This window comes from Mus pahari, chromosome 13, assembly GCF_900095145.1.
Source record: "Mus pahari chromosome 13, PAHARI_EIJ_v1.1, whole genome shotgun sequence".
NCBI lineage: Eukaryota > Metazoa > Chordata > Mammalia > Rodentia > Muridae > Mus > Mus pahari.
In genome coordinates this window covers 77,775,274-77,783,108 of record NC_034602.1, presented here as the reverse complement: position 1 = coordinate 77,783,108, position 7,835 = coordinate 77,775,274, and the positions used below count along the sequence as shown (strand labels likewise).

The window sequence follows — 7,835 nt, the reverse complement described above, 5'->3', positions numbered from 1 at the left end:
GCTGTCACCTGAATTTTTGATCTTAGCCATTCTGACTGGTGTGAGATGGAATCTCAAGGTTGTTTTGATTTGCATTTCCCTGATGATTAAGGATATTGAACATTTTTTCAAGTGTTTCTCAGCCATTCAGTATTCCTCAGTTGAGAATTCTTTGTTTAGCTCTGTATCCCATTTTTTAATGGGGGAAAAAAGAAATCTTATCTGTCCTTCTAAGTTCTTCCATTGGTTTGGGCACGCTTTCTCATGACCCAGGTCTGTCTGATGAATATATCAAAACTCCAGGCATAGCTATTGTTCTTGAGTAGCCATTTTACCTACTACAAGTCAGCTGAAGTAAGCTGGTGCCAGCCTTTTTGCTGAAACTCTAAGGGAATAAACACATCTTCACTTTCTGCTGAGAGACTAGATAGCATTAAACACTATGAAGGACAGTCACCTTGCATCCCTCAAAGAAGAGGATGCTCGGGAGTAAATCAAACATCAAACAGAATCAAGCTTCCTGAAGCCATCAGATGACCACATTGATGAAGTCATAGCTGAAGTCAGTTACTATGCAGTTGAAAAACTAGAATCAAACAATATTTTATGGCATCCAAGTTTTAGGGTAATCTAGTCATTAACCTACTGTACCTCAGCCAATCTAAAAATAAAAACTTACTGTATTTCCATGCGAGCAGGCTCTAGAAAGGTAGGTGAGATGGTTACTTTTTCTATTTCAAATTACCCCATAAACTGAACTCACCCAGTAGCTTTCATTAAAAATAGATCACTTTAAACATATGTGGGTAACTCTGTATTAACAAACTCCCACTTGCAGAAAGCTGTCATTTACAACAATTATTGTTAGTGTTCTGTGACATTATTATTCATCCGATGATCATCAACAGCCCTAAAAATGTGGGGTTCAGAACCCAATCAAAGTATCTCTTTCTCGGGAGAAGAGACTGACTCTGGTCCCAGGTGTGCATCACAGCCAATGAAAAATCCAACTCCCAAGTATTTTCTGGGTCCCCAAGGGAGGTTTCACACACACGCATCCTTTGGACTCCAAAAAGAGGCCCAGTGAGTGCTCTCCATCTGCAAATGTCCTTTGCTGGGAATACCACATTTCAAACAGTAGCTGTGGATTCAGGAATGCCACTCTTAATAGCCTGCCAAAGTAGCAAGTCCTAATGTTCCTAAGGATGAGATATTGCAGTACCAAGCGACCAGGAAGTGGAAGCAAACTCAGGACCAGGGAGCCTAAATGGACATGACAAACAACAGGAACTTAATGGGCCAGTACAGAGCTCAGAATGTGGCTTCCTACAGTCCTAAGTTATCTCTTGACACTTGTAATATGACAGGTAAATTCCTTTTTAAAAAAAAAAAAAAAAGACAAAAGCTCAAAAAAGGGGGGTGGATTCTAACAAGCACCCCCATTCATCTATACTTAAGCACCAAGCCTGGGGCTTATCTGCCTGGTTAAAATTCTTAAGCGCTGAGTCCGTATGCCTGGGTGGTTGGTTATTCTATGTGGTTCTTTCCTCTAATCTTTTATTCAGATCAAATTACTTTCTCCCAAAGGTCCAGCTATATCCAGACTCTTCCTTTCAAGAACCAATAAATTCATTATTGTTGTTTGTTTATCCCAGTTATAATTGGGTACTGAGTTCTTACAGGACTGACTAATTCATAATGTATGTACAAAAAAAAAAAGTACCCAGTGGTTGTACATTACATGCTAACAATTATCACCTCTACAATGTAAAATTATTGATGTTTCCTACTTGCCTTATTTTTTATGTTTAAGTTCTAACTTCTAAAAATTAACATTTATGTCATATGTATACAGAAAACAAACCAATTGGTTTTTAAATTGCTAGATTGAAAACATTCATGTCAAATTAGTACCAGACACTCCTCTAAAGTAGTTGAGAATACATAACTCAATTATGCTCCTCAAACAGCCAACACAAACACATTCCCACTGTACTTGCCTTTACTGCTATCTAGGGACTGGAATAGCCAGAGCTGAAACACACAAAACTGGCCATGGTTCTGAAGGTTGGTGGATGGAGCAGCTACAAAAGGCCATGGACACACAGGCTTGGAATGGAAGACCTCATGCATCTGGCATAAAAAGGAGGGGAGGGGCTCTCTGTAAACAGAACAGAAGCCATTTGGTGACTCAAATAGTTGGGAATATGACTACTCAGCAAACCTCTCCTGAAAGATCCAAAGTCCCTTTCACGTGTCTCAGCCACTGTGGAGATTTTCCTTTAATTCCTTCCTTCAACGGTTGGCTTCTTTTTGCTCTGCCAGAACTGTCCATGGTAAGGTTTAGATGATGAATCACTCTGTTTAAGAGTGATTACATCAGCACTTTTCCCAGGTTCAACTCAGACCAATTATCAGCACAATTTATACCCCGGGGTTTCTAAAGTCAGACTTGATTCTCATCAACATTAGGAAATATTCAAGATTCCCAAAATAAGCTCTACAGACTCACTCAAGTGCAACTATTTTCTATACCAAGTGTCTAAATTTACAGCTCCAATAATAGTGCCACAACCACACTGCTATTGCTGCCATTAGATGCCTTTTCCTCTGTGGGTATGAAGAGTACAGCCTCCTTCCCGCAGCCTATCTCGGAAAATGTGTGAGCACAGAAAGCAATCGACTTCTGTCTTCTTACCCTTGTTGCCCAAAAACCTTACCCATCTTTCCTGGATAGCAGCATTGAGAAATGTGGTTCAAAACAACCTAATTAAGTGCCAGCAAGATGGTTCAGTGGGTAAGGAAAGTTGCCACCAAGCCTGGCATTTGGTTGCCCAAAACCACATAGTGGAAGGTGAGACGTGATTCCCAAAAGTTGTCCTCTAATTTCCACACGTGTGCATGAAAAAAAGGCACACATCCGCACATGTTCACACTCACTCACACACACACACACACACACACACACACACACGAGTACACTCATATATACACACACATATGTACATGCACATGCACACATAAAATAAAAATTAAATATTTTAAAACATAAGCAATTTATTTAAAAGGAGCAATAGAGATAAGAACAAAAAATTATGTATAAGACTGTTCTTTCTTTTAAAAGAAGCAACATTCTTCAGAGATACTACTCTACAGATTTTGATGGAACTCTGGTTGTAATAAGAGAAATGTCAACAAGATTCTACAATAAACTTTTCTTCTTGTCTGCTTTATTTTTGTTCTTAGTCAAGGGTCCAAAATTAGTGACAGTGATTTTCAACTTCTGTGAAGTTAATTATATTCTCAGCAAAGAAGAAAAAAAAAAAAAAATACAACAGGTTCTCCAACACTCCCCACTTTTCATCTAGAGTTGCGCTGTTCTCAGACGGTAGAATCTTCGTTTGCCTCATGCCACAGTTGGAATATCTGCCCCCTCCAAAACTCATGCTAAATTTAAGTGCCACTGCACTGATCCTGGGAGATGGGACCTGTAGACAATGTTAAAGCCCTAAGAGCTCTGCCATCAAGAATGCACCAATACTGTTAGAGCAAAAACCCAATGCCTTGCTCTCTTTTACCTCCTGCCACATGACCCATTCCACCATCAAGAAAAACAGCACCAGATATGGGCACCTTATACTGGATTTCTCACCCCCACAACTGTAAGCTGACAAATCTCTGACCATTAGAAAGGCGCCAGCCCATGGTATTGTATTCCGTCTTAACACAAAACACATTAAGATACATGATTTATCTACCCAGAAGAGTTGTGATGGCAACCAATAGAATATGTTTTCTTATCGGCAATGACATCAAAACTAAGCCCAAATCTAGAGACCTTTTACAAAAACCTAACCAATAAAGGAATAGCATAGGAAAGACAAGAGTCTAATATAAGTTCTCATGCTATTTCATTAAGTACCTTCTCAAAGATTCAATAGAGACTTGCTAGGTTCAATTTTCATAGATAATTAAGCAGGACAGGCTATACTTTTTGCAGCATTTTCAGAGTTGAGAATTGTAATTCATTATAGAAATAAGCTTCATTCCAAGTTGCCTATATCATTAAACCATATAAAGCAGAGAAAAAATGCATTAGTGTGAGTGTGTGAACTGGCTAGGGATGTTAAATCCATACTAAAGTCTACTACATGCAACACATGTTAGAGTAATGTCAAAAAAAGTCAAACACCATTCCTTTCCACACAATATAGCTTTACTACAGTGTCATATGCGACAGTTCTTATTTTCTTACATTAATATTCTGTGTGTACCACTTCAAGTCATCTAAAGGTAGCTTCAGTTCATTGGAGTACACAAAAGGGTGCCACTTCAAAAAAGACTATTAACAGTTCCCTGTTCAGAAGGACCCTGTGGAGAAAGTATGCAGTGACTTCTGAAGCTACGACAATACAGTAGGCATGGCTACTCTTTAATTAGGTGAAGGACATCAAATTAATTAAATGTCAGTCATCAACCTTAGCATTTTCTCTTTTTTTTCTACAACTATTCCCTTATAAGATCCATCAAGTATCAGTTTTATTTAGAAACGTTATTTGTCATAAATATATTTATGATGTTCTTCATGATCTGAATAAGCTTGGAGTTGTCTTTTGAAGAAACCTTAGGAACTTTATAAAGTAAGAATTAGACAGTCATCTGAAATTGGCCCTTTTATGGGAGGATAGGGAAGAGCTACTGAAAAGGCTACATCTCAAAGCTATAAATCATTCATTGTAAACGCCATATAGAATACACAGCCAGCCCAGTCCTGATGAATGTGGTAAGGCAAAATCTTTATTGTTAAGGTAAATATGAACTATGCTTGATGTGCCTGTTAATACGAAAATGAACTGAAGGGTGCTGTTCCTGTGATACAGAATGGAGGGGGTGATTGCTTCACCAAAATAAACTAACAATGATCAAACCTCACTAATAGTGTGGTGAAGCTCCCCCAAAGGTTCCAAAAGGTGTTTGCTGTACCTCTTTCTCACAGGTCTGGGAATGGGATCCCTGATCAGCTGGAGCGAGAGACTGTGATCACAAGTATGTGTTCTGCACATAACTTCCTGTCCTGTGATGGTATAACACCTTTATGTCATGAGACAAGACAACCCTAAGTTAAAAGTAACTACAGGGAGAAGAATGGAATCTGAAATCTAGGACCTGGATCCAACAGAGCCTGACTCCAAGTATGCTTGAGTAAATCATCTCTTTTCCCTCTGACTCAATTTCTACATCATTTTGTCATTAATAACAGGAAGAGTGAAGAAATTATAGAATTTGCACTTCTGACTCAATAAAAGTCCACTCAGAAAGACAAGACTGTGCTGTGTCATCAAATGGTCTACTGATGCACTATTCATCCCATAGTTTGGAACTCTCCTTTGAGAATTATTACCAACTGATTTTCCATAGAAAAACAGAATGGAATCTGAGCATCATTTGGCTTGGGTGGAAAGGAGGAAGTGATCCTTAATGAACCTTATTATATACTCACCTGGTTATGTGTTCAAAGGTATACAGTGAGCACAAAGTAGTAGTATGTAGATACCCACTACTAAAAGGAGTTGCAAAATGAATATAGTTTCCATTGACTTTTTCATGAGTTGTGGCCAATAAAAATCAACCCCCCCAGTTAAAACGACTTTACTAAAGAATTATTGCCACATACCCAACTAAATTCAGCACCGAATGTTTAAGAGGGAATGCTGGAGGAATGAAGTACACCATGGTTCATAGATAAAGAAAACACATGGGGAGAATAACTTGCCCACACGCAAAAGAGAGTGAACTGAATCTACACATAGGGGGGTGTGGGGGGGACTTGATAAGTTATCCATCTTTCCTATCTGATCATGGGCAACTATTTAACTTACCAATGAGATGAGTATGTTGTGAGCTAAATCATAAAAGATACATGAATAAAAAGCATTCACTTGCCCAAACCTAGCTCGTTTCAGAAATGAGTTTCTCTCTATTGTAAATCTAAGACTTTGAGAGCAATAACATGGTGTGTGTTCTTACTTAGGAGGGTAGACTGACCGAGCTACACACCCACTGAAGTATTTTTCTTACAAAATCTATACTTCTAGTTTCCACTCTCCCAGATTTGGAGACTTGTGTCAGTTTGTCACTGCCTGGGAACCTCTTCAAAAGGCCATTGCTAATGCAGGCTCACCGCAGAGATGCAGGCTCGCCGCAGAGATGCAGGCTCGCCGCAGAGATGCAGGCTCGCCGCAGAGATGCAGGCTCGCCACAGAGATGCAGGCTCACCACAGAGAAGCTTCAGCTGCTTTTGTTTTTGCTTTTGCTTTTGTTTTTGTTTTTGTTTTTGTTTTTGTTTTCTTCTGGTCAACCAGTTCTAACTATGACCTTGGTATTGGATGGGGTACTCAGTTAAGAAATATCACTTAACATAAAAATAAGTGCGAGTCAATAACACACTTGTGAACTTATCTCTATTAGCCCCCAGACACTCCCAGACACACTCTCTCCATGCCCTTGTGTGTTCAAGGAGGTTACACATGGCACGTCAGTCATCTACCTACCTAAAAGAGACATTACTTTGAGGCCCAGGCAGAGGCGCTGGGATGAAGGCCTGTGGGGCATGACACTCCTGCTCTCTCTCTCTCTTAAGGAATGTCTGCCTCCCTTTGTTTCTATTCCTAATGAGTTTATGAACACAGAAAACCCTACCAAAGCCCTTGCTCCATGTCTTCAAAGCCAACCTTGCCATTAGCTTGAACTCTTCAAAACTGAGAAGTGTTAGAAATCTTAATGATACTTGTTTTTCTCTTTAAAGTACCCAAGGATATACTGCAATTGCCTTCTAATGAGCGCTAAGTTTTGTCTGCACTGTTTGGAATTGAGCTGTTACTCCTTAACTTCTCAACAAAGCCATCCATTCTGGTGTTAACTGACTTTCCTCTGATTTTAAAATAGCCTGAGAAGCTGTCTAAATTTATTCCATAACTAAGTCTATAAACTAGTCAGATTCAACTTTGAAGGTTAAAAATTTGTTTAACCATCGGATAAAATACATAGAAACACACATTTACACCACACAGGCACACATGCACGCAAGCACATATACTGAGCACAGGGACCCCCAATGAAGGAGTTAGGGGAAAGACTGAAGGAGCAGAAGGGGCCTTATCTGGCATCAACGGGAGGGGAAGCCCTTGCTCCTGTGAAGGCTTGATGCCCCAGTGTAGAGGAATGCTAGGGCAGGGAGGTGGGAGTGGGGGGGGGGAGCACCCTCATAGAATCAGGGGGGGGAAGGGGATGGGATACAGGTTTCCAGAGGTGAAACTGGGAAAGAGGCTAACATTTGAAATGTAAACAAATAAAATATCCAATTTAAAAAAAAAAAAAAGAACAGCTATTCAGTCACAGCAAATTATGTAGACAGGTTATAAAGGTAGATTGTTGTTGTTGCTGTTGGGTTTGGTTGTCGTTGTTATTGTTGCTGTTGTTTAGAATTGGGTATTGAAATAGGGTCTAATGTAGCTCCAGCTAGCTTTGAATTTGCTGTAGCTGAGGCAGGACTTGAACTTCTGATCCTTTTGTCTCTACTTCCTAAGTGCTGGGATTACACGTGCATGCACCACTGTGTTTGTATACTTTTGTATACTTTGTATACTTTGTACACTCTGTATACTTTTCCTAATATGCTTAATGTGTAACATGATTTTTAAATCGAAACTTAGAAAGATGAGGGAAAAAAAGCTGGGCAGAAAATTATGATATTGACTTGCAAAGTAATTTTTCCCTGGATGCATCTATCAACTTTCTTTTTTTTATTAGATATTTTCTTTATTTACATTTCAAATGCTATCCCGAAAGTTCCCTAT

General features: G+C 39.4%; 1 protein-coding gene across 7 annotated transcripts in view; it reads right to left on the bottom strand.

Annotated features, from left to right (window-relative positions):
* Slc4a4 (solute carrier family 4 member 4) overlaps positions 1-7,835 on the bottom strand; it is a 326,617-nt gene that overhangs the window by 205,866 nt on the left and 112,916 nt on the right. The gene's annotated exons all lie outside the window — the stretch shown is intronic.